Below are 14,874 nucleotides of genomic sequence, written 5' to 3'. Positions count from 1 at the left end.
TTTACTGCAAAGCAAACTGACTGGAAAAGCCCAGGTTTATTCCCTGTTGCTAGATAAGAGTTCATCAGATTATGAACTGACCAAAAATGCTATCCTCGGAGCATATGAATTAGTACCCGAAGCCTATCGCCAAAAGTTTAGAACCTTCATGAAGCAAGCTAATCAAACTTATCTGCAGTTTGAAAGAAGGAAACAGCTGGCTTTTGACCAGTGGCTGAGGGCTCTTAAAATACAACTCAGTTATGAGAATCTCAGGGAAGTAGTTTTGTTCGAGGAATTTAAAAACTCTCTCCCACTCTCCATAAAGACACATATAGAGGAGCTGCGGGTTCAGAGAGCCCGGCAAGCGTTGGCTGACGCGTTTGCTTTAAATTATAAGTCGGTTTCCCAGATGAGAACCTTTCCTAGTCACCCCCACAGATCTGAAAAGGACAAAGGCTGGGAAGGTGATAGGAGCCCAAGCAGTCCTGGGAGCGAAAGAAGAGCAGGAGACACAGGGGCCCCTCCTCTAGCCAAAAAGGAAGCTGCTGTGAGCAAGATTGAGATATGGAGACCTGTGTGTTTCCATTGCAATAAACGGGGCATTTAAAAGTTGACTGCTGGAAACTAAAGGGAAAACCTGTGGGGTTGATCAGGGCACACCCGCTCAGTGAAGACGGACCTGATGGAAAGCACAGCAGAACAAGCTGTGGCTTTAGTAGTAAGAGTGAGACCCAGGAAGCTTATGGCTGCAAGTGCAGGAAAAGCTAATGGAAGTCATGAAGGCTATCAGGTTTTGTGTCTCTGAACGGAAAGTAACCCCATACCCCTTGAGTGGGCCAAGCAAGCCCATAGTAATTCTCAGGGACACAGGGGCCACTGGATCCCTTTTACTGAGAAAAGGCCTGACGTTTCCCCCACAGAGTGCAGTGAACACTGGAATGATGGTGAATGGTATTGGAGGGCAGTATATGCCTGTACCTGTACACTGGGTGCACCTGAAGTGCAGCCTAGTTTCAGGACCGGTGATCGTAGGGATTGTCCCTAGGTGCCTGTGAATGAGCTTGACCTGCTCCTAGGTAATGATTTGGCAGGTGTGTGAGCTGGGAACTAGTTGCTATGTGTAAGTGTTCCAGTAGGGGGCCACATTCACAGCTACACTAGGGATTCCTGTTATATGTAACACAAGAACCAGTGGAACCAGGTTCTACAGTACAAAGCATGGTGCTATAATAAACAAGACTGACTCCAGCCTTTTCCAAGTTTAAACTGTGATTCTTTCTAACATCTGGGAACCAGAAACAACATAAAGATGAAACGTGGTGGCAGCGAGTGGCTGTGAGTAAACCTACAAAATTTTTAAAAGCATCAGATTGAGAAAAGTGACTAAAGTTATGCCACAGAGATAGAAAGAAAAGCTGAGTGACTCGTGCGAAAACTCTTTAAAAAAAAGATTAAAATGCCAGCCAGGACAGGAATGAATGCACTGCTACAGCCCATAATAAATAAGAGAGCTAATGATGTCATAGAGACCTTTGAGAAGTTTAAACAAAAGTGCAATTTGCCTTTCAATAGTTTCCTAAGAGGCACTAGTGCAGAGGAGAGGGTCAACTATATCCTTCTGTGGGCTGGAGATAAAGGATTAAATTTATTTAACAGCTGGGATCTTATCGAAGAGGACAACAGAAACTCAGACAAAATTTTTCAAAGATTCAGCACCCATCTCCAGCCAAAATAAAATCATCGGATATACCAATATGAATTTCAAGGCCTCAGACAGGAACTAGGTAGCCTATTGATAATTTTGCAGCAAGATTGAAAAATGCAGCCATAAAATATAAATTTAAGGACATAGATGAACGGCTGATCGATCAGCTCATTTGGGGTTCTGCACATTCTGAAGTACAGAAAGCTCTAATTGGATAGGACAAGCTCACAATATCGCAGGCTGTAGACACTGCCAGAGCACATGAAGTCACAAGCAGACAGATGAAGACTCTGACCTCCCAAATGGCTAGCCTTCAGTTAAGCCAAGAGACAGGCAGCAGGGACGATGCAGTAAAACAACAACTAAAGAATGTACACCAAACAGAGAGAAAGACGTGGAGGAGCTGCGGACGATCACATGAATTGACAGATAAAAGGAAATGATTTGCATATGGATCAATCTGCAGAGCCTGCGAAAAGACCAATCACTGGGAAAAGATGTGCAGAACAAGGCAAGCAGGTGGTAGACCAGTTATCAGAGCCAGAGTAACAGGGCAAAGGAATAGTGAAAGAAACGAAAACATCCATACCCTGGAAGATGGCGATGGGTTTGAGAACATGATAGATGAAGGAACCATAGAGTTGCACTAAATGTCTGGATGTGACAGTTCCCAGAGAAAAGAAATTCACACAACCATTCAGATCAGGAAGAGGCTGAGAAATAAGCCCACAACGATAAATGTGAAGGTGAAGATTGATACTGGAGCGCAGAGTAACATCATCCCACTCAGACTATACCAGCAGATCTTTCCTGAAGATTTGGAGAAAAATGGTTATCCAAGGGAAGGTGCTCTGAAACCAAACAACGTCATGCTAACAGCATACGAGGGAACTGAGATTCGACAGCCAGAAACAACCCATATCAGAGGGACACACAAAGGAAAAGATGTTAACTGTATGTTCTAGGTCACTGAAACAGATGGTCCAGCTATCCTGGGGTTGAGCAGTTGTGAAGAGCTGCAGATTATCTCAGTAAACCATGAGGTGAAGGAGGTGACACTAAGGGTTGAAGATAGTACACCCATTGAAAAGCTACCCTCCAAAAAGAAGCAAAGAAGATCTGGTACAAATGTACTCAGACTGTTTTGATGAGATGGTTGGATGCTTCAAAGATTTTGAGTATCACATCACTATTGACCCAGCAATAAAACCAGTGATTCATCCCCACGTAAAATACCGGTAGAACTAAAAAGAAAGCTTGAAAGAGAGCTCCGAGAAATAGAAGAAAAGAAGGTGATCGCCAGAGTCACAGAGCCTACAGATTGGGTAAAGTCCATCGTGGTGAGAGAGAAGCCAAATAGACGGCTAAGAATTTGCCTAGATCCCAAAGATCTTAACCAAGCAATAAGGAGGGATCACTGCCCTATTCCAACACTGGAAGACATCACACCAGCACTGGCAGGGGCAAAGGTTTTCAACAAGCTTGATACCAGAAATGGCTACTGGAGTGTGAAGCTAGATGCAGAATCTTCATTGTTGACAACATTCAACACACCCTTTGGATGGTACAAATTTCTGCGTCTACCCTTTGGCCTCAAAGTGAACCAGGGTGTGTTCCAACAGAAAGTAGATGAGACATACAGTGCATGCAAAGGAACAGTCGGCATAGCTGATGATATCAAATATATGGTGTAGATGGAAAAGACCATGACAACCATCTACATGAAGCCATGGAGAGAACCAGGAAAGCCGGGATTAAGCTAAACGCAGACAAATGCATTGTGAAAGTGACAGAATGCCAGTTCTTCGGAATGGTGTACACAGCTGACGGAGTTAAGCTGAGCCCTGAAAGAATCGCAGCCATCTCGGGGATTGAAGCCCCAAGAGATAAGAGAGAGTTGAGAAGTTTCCTTGGTTCGATACAATACATGAGCTCCTTTATTCAGCACACGTCGGAACACACAGCAAACCTGCGGGAGCTGATGAAAGAAGATGTAGAGTACCACTGGTCAGAGTCACATGACAGGACTTTCGACAACCTCAAAAAGGTAGTATGCAAGGAGACAAGTCTGCCATACTATGACAGAAAGAAACCTATCACGCTACAAGTAGATGCTTCCACAAAAACAACTGGGAGCAGCCCTGGTACAAGAGGGCAAGCCAATAGCAATTGCGTCTAAAGCTCTGACGTCAGCTGAGACAAGATATGCCAACATAAAGAGAGAGCTTTTGGCAATTGTGTATGGATGTGAGAAGTTCCACTCATATCTCTGTGGGAGAATGTTCACAGTGGAGAGTGATCATCGTCCACTGGAGCAGATCTACAAGAAAAATCTATATAACGCACCAGCAAGATTGCAGAGGTTACTCTTGAGGCTTCAAAGTTATGATTTCACTCTGAAATATAAGCCAGGAAGAGAAATGGTGCTGGCAGACACCCTATCTCAGTTGTCACCACAGAGGAAACATGAGACAGAAGATCTAAGCACAAAGACTCATCATCTAGTGAACGTAACACCACCGAAACTGAGTCAAATTAGAGATGAAACCAGCAAAGATGAGGAGTTACAGATGCTATCTCAGCAAGTGATCCAGGGATGGCCTGATAGGATACAGCACACACAGCCAGCAATACGACAGTACTTGTATATCAGAGATGTCACCTCACTGGAAGATGGTGTTCTGCTGGCCGGATCCAGAATAATCATACCCAAAACAATGCAGGAAGAACTTCTCCAAAAGATACATGAAAGCCATATGAGAATGGTGAAGTGTAAGCTCTGAGCCAAATCAGCTGTGTACTGGATAGACATATACAAAGATATCGAAAATATGGTGTCTACATGCAATGTAAGCCACAAGTACAGAAACTCTCAACAGAAAGAGGAGATGATAGCTACTGAAGTACCACCCAGACCATGGCATGCTGTAGGAGTCAATTTATTCACACATCATCAAGACTGGTATCTCTTAGTCACAGATTACTACTCAAAATTCCCTTTTAGCCTGAAGATGAAAGACTTGAGAGCCACAACAATAATCTCAACAGTACGAGTTCTGTTCTCTGAGCCAGGGATTCCTGAAAAGTTAATATGTGACAAAGGCACCCAATTTACATCCAGAGACTAGGTAAAGGCTGAGAGGGACCCCTAGACACCTTTCTCACCTGGTGATAACAAGATTCACGTTCCCTGGTTAGACCAAGTATATTCCTGAGTCCTCGGGCAGCTAGCAGAACTGTTCACCAGTGCAACTTTAATGTTCATGCTTCAGATTTGGATTCAGAGTAAATGAAGCTCAGACCAACCATATCTGAAGTCTAAATTCATCCATGCATGGACCAGTGATCATGGGACCTGTCCCAGACATGCTTTTATAGCTTAGTCGCATTGTCTGTAATCAGCATAGAATAGATATAAATGTTTTGTTTTACTCATCTAGTTAAAATGAATTAGCAAATAATAATGATCCATCGCCTTCTGAAAGGCGAGGGTGAACAGCCTGTTGTCGTTGTGCACATAGGCACTAATGATATAGGTAAAAAATGGGATGAGGTCCGACAAGCAGAATTTAGGGAGTTAGGAGCCAAGTTAAAAAGTAGGACATCAGCGGTAGTAATCTCAGGATTGCTACCAGTGCCACGTGATAGTCAGAGTCGAAATGAAAGAATAGTCAGGATGAATGCGTGGCTTGAGAGATGGTGCAGGAGGGAGGGGTTCAGATTTTTGGGACATTGGGACCGGTTCTGGGGGAGGTGGGACTATTACAAATTGGACGGTCTACACCTGGGCCAGACTGGAACCAATGTCCTTGGGGGTGCTTTTGCTAACGCTGTTGGGGAGGGTTTAAACTAATGTGGCAGGGGGATGGGAACCAAATGAGGAGGTCAGTGGACAGTAAGGAGGTAGTAACTAAAGCCTGTAAGGAACTAGATAATGAAGTCAGCGTGACTAAGGAAAAGAGTAGACAGGGAGCAGATGATGAACGCAAAGGGACTGGTGGTCTGAGGTGCATTTGTTTTAATGCAAGAAGTGTAGTAGGTAAGGCAGATGAACTTAGGGCCTGGATTAGTAACAAAAACAAGAAATGCTGGATTCACTCAGCAGGTCTGGCAGCATCTGTGGAAAGAGAAGCAGAGTTAACGTTTCGGGTCAGTGACCCTTCTTCGGAACTGACAAATATTAGAAAAGTCACAGATTATAAACAAGTGAGGTGGGGGTTGGGCAAGAGATAACAAAGGAGAAGGTGCAGATTGGACCAGGCCACATAGCTGACCAAAAGGTCACGGAGCAAAGGCAAACAATATGTTAATGGTGTGTTGAAAGACAAAGCATTAGTACAGATTAGGTGTGAATATACTGAATATTGAACATCAGCAAGTGCAAACCTGAAGAAAAACAACCTGAAAAAAACAGTGGGTAAGCAAACTGAACAAACTAAGATGAAATGAAATAAATGCAAAAAAAGATTGTAAAAAATGTAAAAAGGAATGCAAAAAAAAAGGAAGAAAAAATAACTGAAAATGACTAAAAATGAAAGTAAAGTGGGGGGCTGTCATGCTCTGAAATTATTGAACTCAATGTTCAGTCCGGCAGGCTGTAGTGTGCCTAATCGGTAGATGAGATGCTGTTCCTCGAGCTTGCGTTGATGTTCACTGGAACACTGCAGCAATCCCAGGACAGAGATGTGAGCATGAGAGCAGGGGGGAGTGTTGAAATGGCAAGCAACCGGAAGCTCAGGGTCCTGCTTGCGGACTGAGCGGAGATGTTCCGCAAAGCGGTCACCCAGTCTGCGCTTGGTCTCCCCAATGTAGAGGAGACCACACTGTGAGCAGCGAATACAGTATACTACATTGAAAGAAGTACAAGTAAATCGCTGCTTCACCTGAAAGGAGTGCTTGGGGCCTGGGATAGTGAGGAGAGAGGAGGTAAATGGGCAGGTATTACACCTCCTGCGATTGCAAGGGAAGGTGCCCTGGGACGGGGACGAGGTGGTGGGGGTAATGGAGGAGTGGACCAGGGTGTCGCGGAGGGAACGATCCCTTCGGAATGCTGACAGGGGAAGGGAGGGGGAAGATGCGACTGGTAGTGGCATCACGCTGGAGGTGGCGAAAATGGCGGAGGATGATCCTTTGGCTATGGAGGCTGGTGGGATGAAAAGTGAGGACAAGGGGAACCCTGTCACGGTTCTGGGAGGGAGGGGAAGGGGTGAGGGTAGAGGTGCGGGGAATGGGTCGGACACGGTTGAGGGCCCTGTCAACCACAGTGGGGGGAAATCCTCGGTTGAGGAAAAAGGAGGTCATATCAGAAGCACCGTCATGGAAGGTAGCATCATCAGAGCAGATGCGTCGGAGACGGAGAAACTGGGAGAATGGAATGGAGTCCTTACAGGAGGTAGGGTGTGAAGAAGTGTAGTCGAGGTAGCTGTGGGAGTCAGTGGGCTTATAATGGATATTGGTAGACAACCTATCCCCAGAGATGGAGACAGAGAAGTCGAGGAAGGGAAGGGAAGTGTCAGAGATGGACCATGTAAAGGTGAGAGAACGGTGGAAATTGGAAGCAAAGTTGATAAAGTTTTCTAGTTCGGGGCGGGAGCAGGAAACGGCACCGATACAGTCATCAATGTACCGGAAAAAGAGTTGGGGGAGGGGGCCTGAGTAGGACTGGAACAAAGAATGCTCGACATATCCCACAAAAAGACAGGCATAACTAGGACCCATGCGGGTACCCATAGCGACACCTTTTACTTGAAGGAAATGCATGGAGTTGAAGGAGAAGTTGTTCAATGTGAGAACAAGTTCAGCCAGGCGGAGGAGGGTGTTGGTGGATGGGGACTGGTTGGGCCTCTGTTCCAGGAAGAAGCGGAGAGCCCTCAAACCATCCTGGTGGGGGATGGAGGTGTAGAGCGATTGGACGTCCATAGTGAAGAGGAGGCAGTTGGGACCAGGAAACTGGAAATTGTCAAAATGACGTAGGGCGTCAGAAGAGTCACGGATGTAGGTGGGAAGAGACTGGACCAGCGGAGAAAAGATAGAGTCTAGATAGGAAGAAATAAGTTCAGTGGGGCAGGAGCAGGCTGACACAATGGGTCTGCCGGGACAGTCCCGTTTGTGGATTTTGGGAAGGAGGTAGAAGCGGGCTGTCCGGGGTTGCGGGACTATGAGGTTGGAAGCTGTAGAGGGAAGATCTCCAGAGGAGATGAGGTCAGTGACAGTCCTTTGGATGGTGTCTTGATGTTCGGTGGTGGGGTCATGGTCCAGAGGGAGGTAGGAAGAGGTGTCTGTGAGTTGGCGTTGAGCTTCTGCAAGGTAGAGGTCGGTACACCATACAACAACAGCACCACCCTTGTCTGCAGGTTTGATGACCATGTCGGGGTTAGACCTGAGAGAATGGAGTGCCTCAAGTTCAGAGGGGGACAGGTTAGAGTGAGTGAGGGGGGCAGAGAAATTGAGACGACCAATGTCTCGCCGACAGTTTTCAATGAAGAGATCAAGAGCGGGTAAGAGGCCAGGGTGAGGGGTCCAGGTAGAGGGAGAATGCTGGAGGCGGGTGAATGGGTCTGCTGGTCGGGGGGAGGACTCCTGGTCGAAGAAGTGAGCCCGGAGGCGGAGGCGACGGAAGAAGAGCTCAACGTCATGCCGAGCGCGAAATTCATTGAGGTGGGGGCGTAAGGGGATAAAACTGAGACCTTTGCTGAGTACAGAACGCTCAGCATCAGAGAGGGGGAGGTCAGAGGGTATAGTGAATACACGGCAAGGGGTCAGATCAGAAGGGGTGGGGTCAGAGGGAAGTGAAGCGGAAGGAGGATCTGGAGGGGCATTAGTCCCCATCAGCTGCTGGAGCTTGCGTTCCTTAACACCTGAAAGGAAGAAAAAAAGTTTTTTGTTAATGCGTCGGATGAGACGTAAGATGAGATGAAACTGCGGAGTAGAACAGATTTGAGATAAGGTGAGGCGGTGCTGCTGGAGAGAGAGGTCCAGTGTGTGCATATGGCGGCGCATAGCACTGAGTGTAGATCTCAGGATGCGGCGAGAGTAGCAGTCCGAGGAACGTTGTATTTCTCGGAGATACCTGTGATCCTGGGTGGTTTCAAAGCATGATGGGTGAAACTGGATTAGTACCTGGGAGTATGATGTTATTGCTATTACTGAGACTTGGTTGAGGGAAGGGCATGATTGGCAAATAAATATCCCAGGATATCGATGCTTCCGTCGGGATAGAGAGGGAGGTAAAAGGGGTGGAGGAGTTTCATTACTGGTCAAAGAGGATATCACAGCTGTGCTGAAGGAGGGCACTATGGAGGACTCGAGCAGTGAGGCAATATGGGCAGAACTCAGAAATAGGAAGGGTGCGGTAACAATGTTGGGGCTGTACTACAGGCCTCCCAACAGCGAGTGTGAGATAGAGGTACAAATATGTAAACAGATTATGGAAAGATGTAGGAGCAACAGGGTGGTGGTGATAGGAGATTTTAATTTTCCCAACATTGACTGGGATTCACTTAGTGTTAGAGGTCCAGATGGAGCAGAATTTGTAAGGAGCATCCAGGAGGGTTTTCTAGAGCAGTATGTAAATAGTCCAACTCGGGAAGGGGCCATACTGGACCTGGTGTTGGGGAATGAGCCCGGCCAGGTGGTTGAAGTTTCAGTAGGGGACTACTTTGGGAATAGTGATCACAATTCCGTAAGTTTTAGAATACTCATGGACAAAGATGAGAGTGGTCCCAAAGGAAGAGTGCTAAATTGGGGGAAGGCCAACTATACCAAAATTCGGCAGGAGCTGGGGAATGTAGATTGGGAGCAGCTGTTTGAAGGTAAATCCACATTTGATATGTGGGAGGCTTTTAAAGAGAGGTTGATTAGCGTGCAGGAGAGACATGTTCCTGTGAAAATGAGGGATAGAAATGGCAAGATTAGGGAACCATGGATGACAGGTGAAATTGTGAAACTAGCTAAGAGGAAAAAGGAAGCATACATAAGGTCTAGGAGGCTGAAGAAAGACGAAGCTTTGAAAGAATATCGGGAATGTAGGACCAATCTGAAACGAGGAATTAAGAGGGCTAAAAGGGGTCATGAAATATCTTTAGCAAACAGGGTTAAGGAAAATCCCAAAGCCTTTTATTCATATATAAGGAGCAAGAGGGTAACTAGAGAAAGGATTGGCCCACTCAAGGACAAAGGAGGAAAGTTATGCGTGGAGTCAGAGAAAATGGGTGAGATTCTAAACGAATACTTTGCATCAGTATTCACCGAGGAGAGGGACATGACGGATGTTGAGGTTAGGGACAGATGTTTGATTAGTCTAGGTCAAGTCGTCATAAGGAGGGAGGAAGTGTTGGGTATTCTAAAAGGCATCAAGGTGGACAAGTCCCCAGGTCCGGATGGGATCTATCCCAGGTTACTGAGGGAAGCGAGAGAGGAAATAGCTGGGGCCTTAACAGATATCTTTGCAGCATCCTTAAACACGGGTGAGGTCCCAGAGGACTGGAGAATTGCTAATGTTGTCCCCTTGTTTAAGAAGGGTAGCAGGGATAATCCAGGTAATTATAGACCGGTGAGCCTGACGTCAGTGGTAGGGAAGCTGCTGGAGAAGATACTGAGGGATAGGATCTATTCCCATTTGGAAGAAAATGGGCTTATCAGTGATAGGCAACATGGTTTTGTGCAGGGAAGGTCATGTCTTACCAGCTTAATAGAATTCTTTGAGGAAGTGACAAAGTTGATTGATGAGGGAAGGGCTGTAGATGTCATATACATGGACTTCAGTAAGGCGTTTGATAAGGTTCCCCATGGTAGGCTGCTGGAGAAAGTGAAGTCGTGTGGGGTCCAGGGTGTACTAGCTAGATGGATAAAGAACTGGCTGGGCAACAGGGGACAGAGAGTAGCAGTGGAAGGGAGCTTCTCAAAATGGAGACGTGTGACCAGTGGTGTTCCACAGGGATCCGTGCTGGGACCACTGTTGTTTGTGATATACATAAATGATTTGGACGAAAGTATAGGTGGTCTGATTAGCAAGTTTGCAGACGACACTAAGATTGGTGGAGTCGCAGATAGTGAAGGGGACTGTCAGCGAATACAGCAGAATATAAATAGATTGGAGAGTTGGGCAGAAAAATGGCAGATGGAGTTCAATCAGGGAAAATGCGAGGTGATGCATTTTGGAAGATCCAATTCAAGAGTGAATTATACAGTCAATGGAAACGTCCTGGGGAAAATTGATGTACAGAGAGACTTGGGTGTTCAGGTCCATTGTTCCCTGAAGGTGGCAACGCAGGTCAATAGAGTGGTCAAGAAGGCATACGGCATGCTTTCCTTCATCGGACGGGGTATTGAGTACAAGGGTTGGCAGGTCATGTTACAGTTGTATAAGACTTTGGTTCGGCCACATTTGGAATACTGCGTGCAGTTCTGGTCGCCACATTATCAAAAGGATGTGGATGCTTTGGAGAGGGTGCAGAGGAGGCTCACCAGGATGTTGCCTGGTATGGAGGGCGCTAGCTATGAAGAGAGGTTGAGTAGATTAGGATTATTTTCATTAGAAAGACAGAGGTTGAGGGGGGACCTGATTGAGGTGTACAAAATCATGAGAGGTATAGACAGGGTGGATAGCAAGAAGCTTTTTCCCAGAGTGGGGGATTCAATTACTAGGGGTCACGAGTTCAAAGTGAGAGGGGAAAAGTTTAGGGGGGATATGCGTGGAAAGTTCTTTACGCAGAGGGTAGTGGGTGCCTGGAACGCGTTGCCAGCGGAGGTGGTAGACGCGGGCACGATAGCGTCTTTTAAGATGTATCTGGACAGATACATGAATGGGCAGGAAGCAAAGAGATACAGACCCTTAGAAAATAGGCGACATGTTTAGATAGAGGATCTGGATCGGCGCAGGCTTGGAGGGCCGAAGGGCCTGTTCCTGTGCTGTAATTTTCTTTGTTCTTTGTTCTTTGTTCTTTGTCTGATCTTTCCACCATGTTCTCACTTCGGCAATTTGTTGGCCTTTCCAAATTGTGGAATTAATTTTCTCACAACCAAAAGGCAGTGTTTGTTACTGCACTGGGTAGTGTGTTTTCTACAATGATCACTCCATCCATCTAATATAGGAAATATTATACTATATATCATGGGCTGAATTTTAATTGAATTAATTTAATTTGAAAAAGTGCGCGGCGCACGTACGAGCCGTGCGCTGTGGAGCCGCCGCGATATTTTGCACGGCGGCTCATTCGCATGGTGGGGCGGAAGGCCCGCCTGCATTGATATAGAGGGGGTGGGTGCTCCATCCCCAGCAATGGCATATGGTGCTACTGCGCAGGCGTTGCCCACAATTTTTAAAGGGCTTCAGGTCCTTCAGTTAAATATACATTTTTAAAGACCCTGCTGCAATAAAAATGGAAATAAAATTTTAAAAGAACTTTGAATCCCCTCTCCCACCCCTCCACTGAGTACTCAATAAATAAAATGACCTATCCCCCAAAATAAAAATTTTTGCTATTCCGAACTTTCACCCCCCACCCCCCCCACCCACAACTTCAGCACCTTTGATCCTCAACCCCTTCTCACCATCCCCACAACCATTTGGAATGCTTTCCTCCCGCACCTCCCCTCCCCACCACCCTGAAAGTTTCACTTGTCCCCCTCCCCACCAGTATTATGCCTCAAAGCTCCGAACGGAGATTGAAGGCGTGGGAGTTCCGCCTACCAACAGGAATATCAGCGTTGGACAGCCATTGGGTCAAGGTAAGTGCTTTTTCATTTATTTAAATTTATTTTAATATTTTAATGAAGGCCCCGCTGCAGGGCAAAAGAAGTGCTGCATTGAGGTCTCGCCGCCGCCAGTAAAATGCAATGTGGCTTTCCCGGCATCGAGGCTGGTGGCGGGCCTCTCACGAAAGTATTTTCCGGCCCCCCTCCCCACGACCCCTGACCTCGGAGGGCTGGTAAAATTCAGCCCATATGTCTCCAATTAAATGAAAAAGCACAAGGTGTTATTACCTTCAAGCTCACTAACTTTTGATTTTAGCAAGGTTAGGTTACCTTTTGTCCTAGTTAGTGAAGTATCTCAGTTCATCTCAGATCATTACACATCTCAGATGTATCCTATCACCCCTGTGCTCACTGACGTACATTGGCTCCCAATCAAGCAACGTCTCGATTTTAAAATTCTCATCCTTTTCAAATTGCTCCATGGCCTTGCCTCTCCCTATCTCTGTAAGCTCCCCTAGTCCCATAACCCACTGAGATATATGTGCTCATCTAATTTTGGTCTCTTGAGCATCCCAGTTTTAATCGATCCACCATTGGTCCCTTCAGCTGCCCGGGCCCTAATCTCTGGAATTCCCTCCCTAAACCTCTCCACCTTTAAACCCCTTTTTCCTCCTCTAAGATGCTCCTTAAAACCTGGCTCTTTGACCATGCTTATGGTCATCTGCCCAAATATTACCTTATGTGGCTTGGGGTCATATTTTGCTTTATAACACTCTTTTGAAGCCCCTAGGGGTTTTTTTAAGTTCAAAAGTACGTGCAAAGTACTTTGGGACATCCTGAGGTTGTGAAAGGTGCTATATAAATGTAAGTTTCTTCTTTCCTTTCAGTCTATAGGCTGACAATTCCTGCTGGAGATAATAGCAGATAAATCCTTAACATATTAACCTATATGACCTTCTTTTGTCCAGTATTACAATGGAGCCATTGGAAATAAATAGGTTAACATCTCCCTTAAAGTAACGGAATGGGGAATGCTATACAAACAAATTAATAGTTTATCCATTATCACCAGGTAGCTTCTATCTGATAGGTGGACTCACATATTTTCAAAAAGAAAAATTTATTTTCTTTCTTGTAAAGAATTGCACAGTTTATTAGCCCATCAACCTTCAATAAATGAATAAGCCATCCCTTCCTATCATTATCTCATGGAAGACTGCCAAGGCTTATAAGGTCTGCATCATGTTGAACTTGATGGGCTTTACATAAGACCATCATGAAAATGTAGCACTGGATTTGTTTTCACCACAATTAATTCACCTCGAGAGGAGCCAAATGGCATTTGTCATTTGAGTGAAACAGATGCAGTCATCGAAAGATTACTGTTACAACAAGGTGAGAAAGGTGTCTTGGGGTCCCTATAAGCCTTCACCTGGTCTTACCATAACAGGGTTTAATTTTTAGAACACCGTGTTTTTAGCTCCCCCTTGGTGAATCCTTGTTCACCACTTTCCGATTATAAGGCAAAGAAACCAGCACAAACAGGCTTTCTTAGGTTTAAAGTAGAAAGGTTGAAATTTATTAAACTTAAACTCAAATTCAGTTAATGCCTATGGATACACAATGCGCACATGCTAGCATGCATATGCGATGCACACATGCAGATAGAGACAGAAAAGAGCAGAGGAAAAATAAAGTGGAAACATTTGAGGCAATATCTGAAGAGTTTTCGTGGGTTTTCGCTGGGTGCTCCGGTTTCCTCCCACAGCCAAAGACTTGCAGGTTGCTAGGTAAATTGGCCATCATAAATTGCCCCTAATATAGGTAGGTGGTAGGGGAATATAGGGACAGGTGGGGATGTGGTAGTGTAGGATTAGTATAAATGGGTGGTTGATGGTCGGCACAGACTCAGTGGGCTGAAGGGCCTGTTTCAGTGCTGTATCTCTAAATGTAAAAAATATAAATCCTAAAACTTATTAAAAGTGCTCCCCCTTTTTGACATCCCAGTAAATATGTGGTTTTTTTTTAGGAAGTTTCTCTTCAGTTTGCCCATTTCCATGGATGCTTAGGGTCTTTGAGATAGTTAGGTTTAATTAGCCCTGAGTTGGAATTTTTTTCCAGGATAGTCAGTAGTGGGTGAGTCAATATGAACTCTCTTTCAGTGCTTTGCTGAGTCATGAAAAGGCTTTTGACTTCAGGGGATGGGTGTTCTCTTTTTTTCTGGCTGTGGGGGAGGATTCTTTGCTAATCTCCCCTTTGTCCTCTGGTACATTCCTGCCTGCAGGTATTTGTGTAGACTATATGGCACTCCCCTATGGCACTTTGATTAGGTGAGGCATCACCCTCACAGTTTCTCTGCCCCCCCGAGAGGTCTTTCTTTGTCTTTGCAGGTTCTGTAAATGCTGTTAGCAACTCTGGTGGGGTGCTTCTGGTGTCTGCATTTACATAGGAGGATGTGGGGTCTAGCTTTTCACATTTTTCGGGGTTGGCTG

This window comes from Heterodontus francisci, chromosome 2 (assembly GCF_036365525.1).
Source record: "Heterodontus francisci isolate sHetFra1 chromosome 2, sHetFra1.hap1, whole genome shotgun sequence".
NCBI lineage: Eukaryota > Metazoa > Chordata > Chondrichthyes > Heterodontiformes > Heterodontidae > Heterodontus > Heterodontus francisci.
This window is presented reverse-complemented; position numbering follows the sequence as displayed.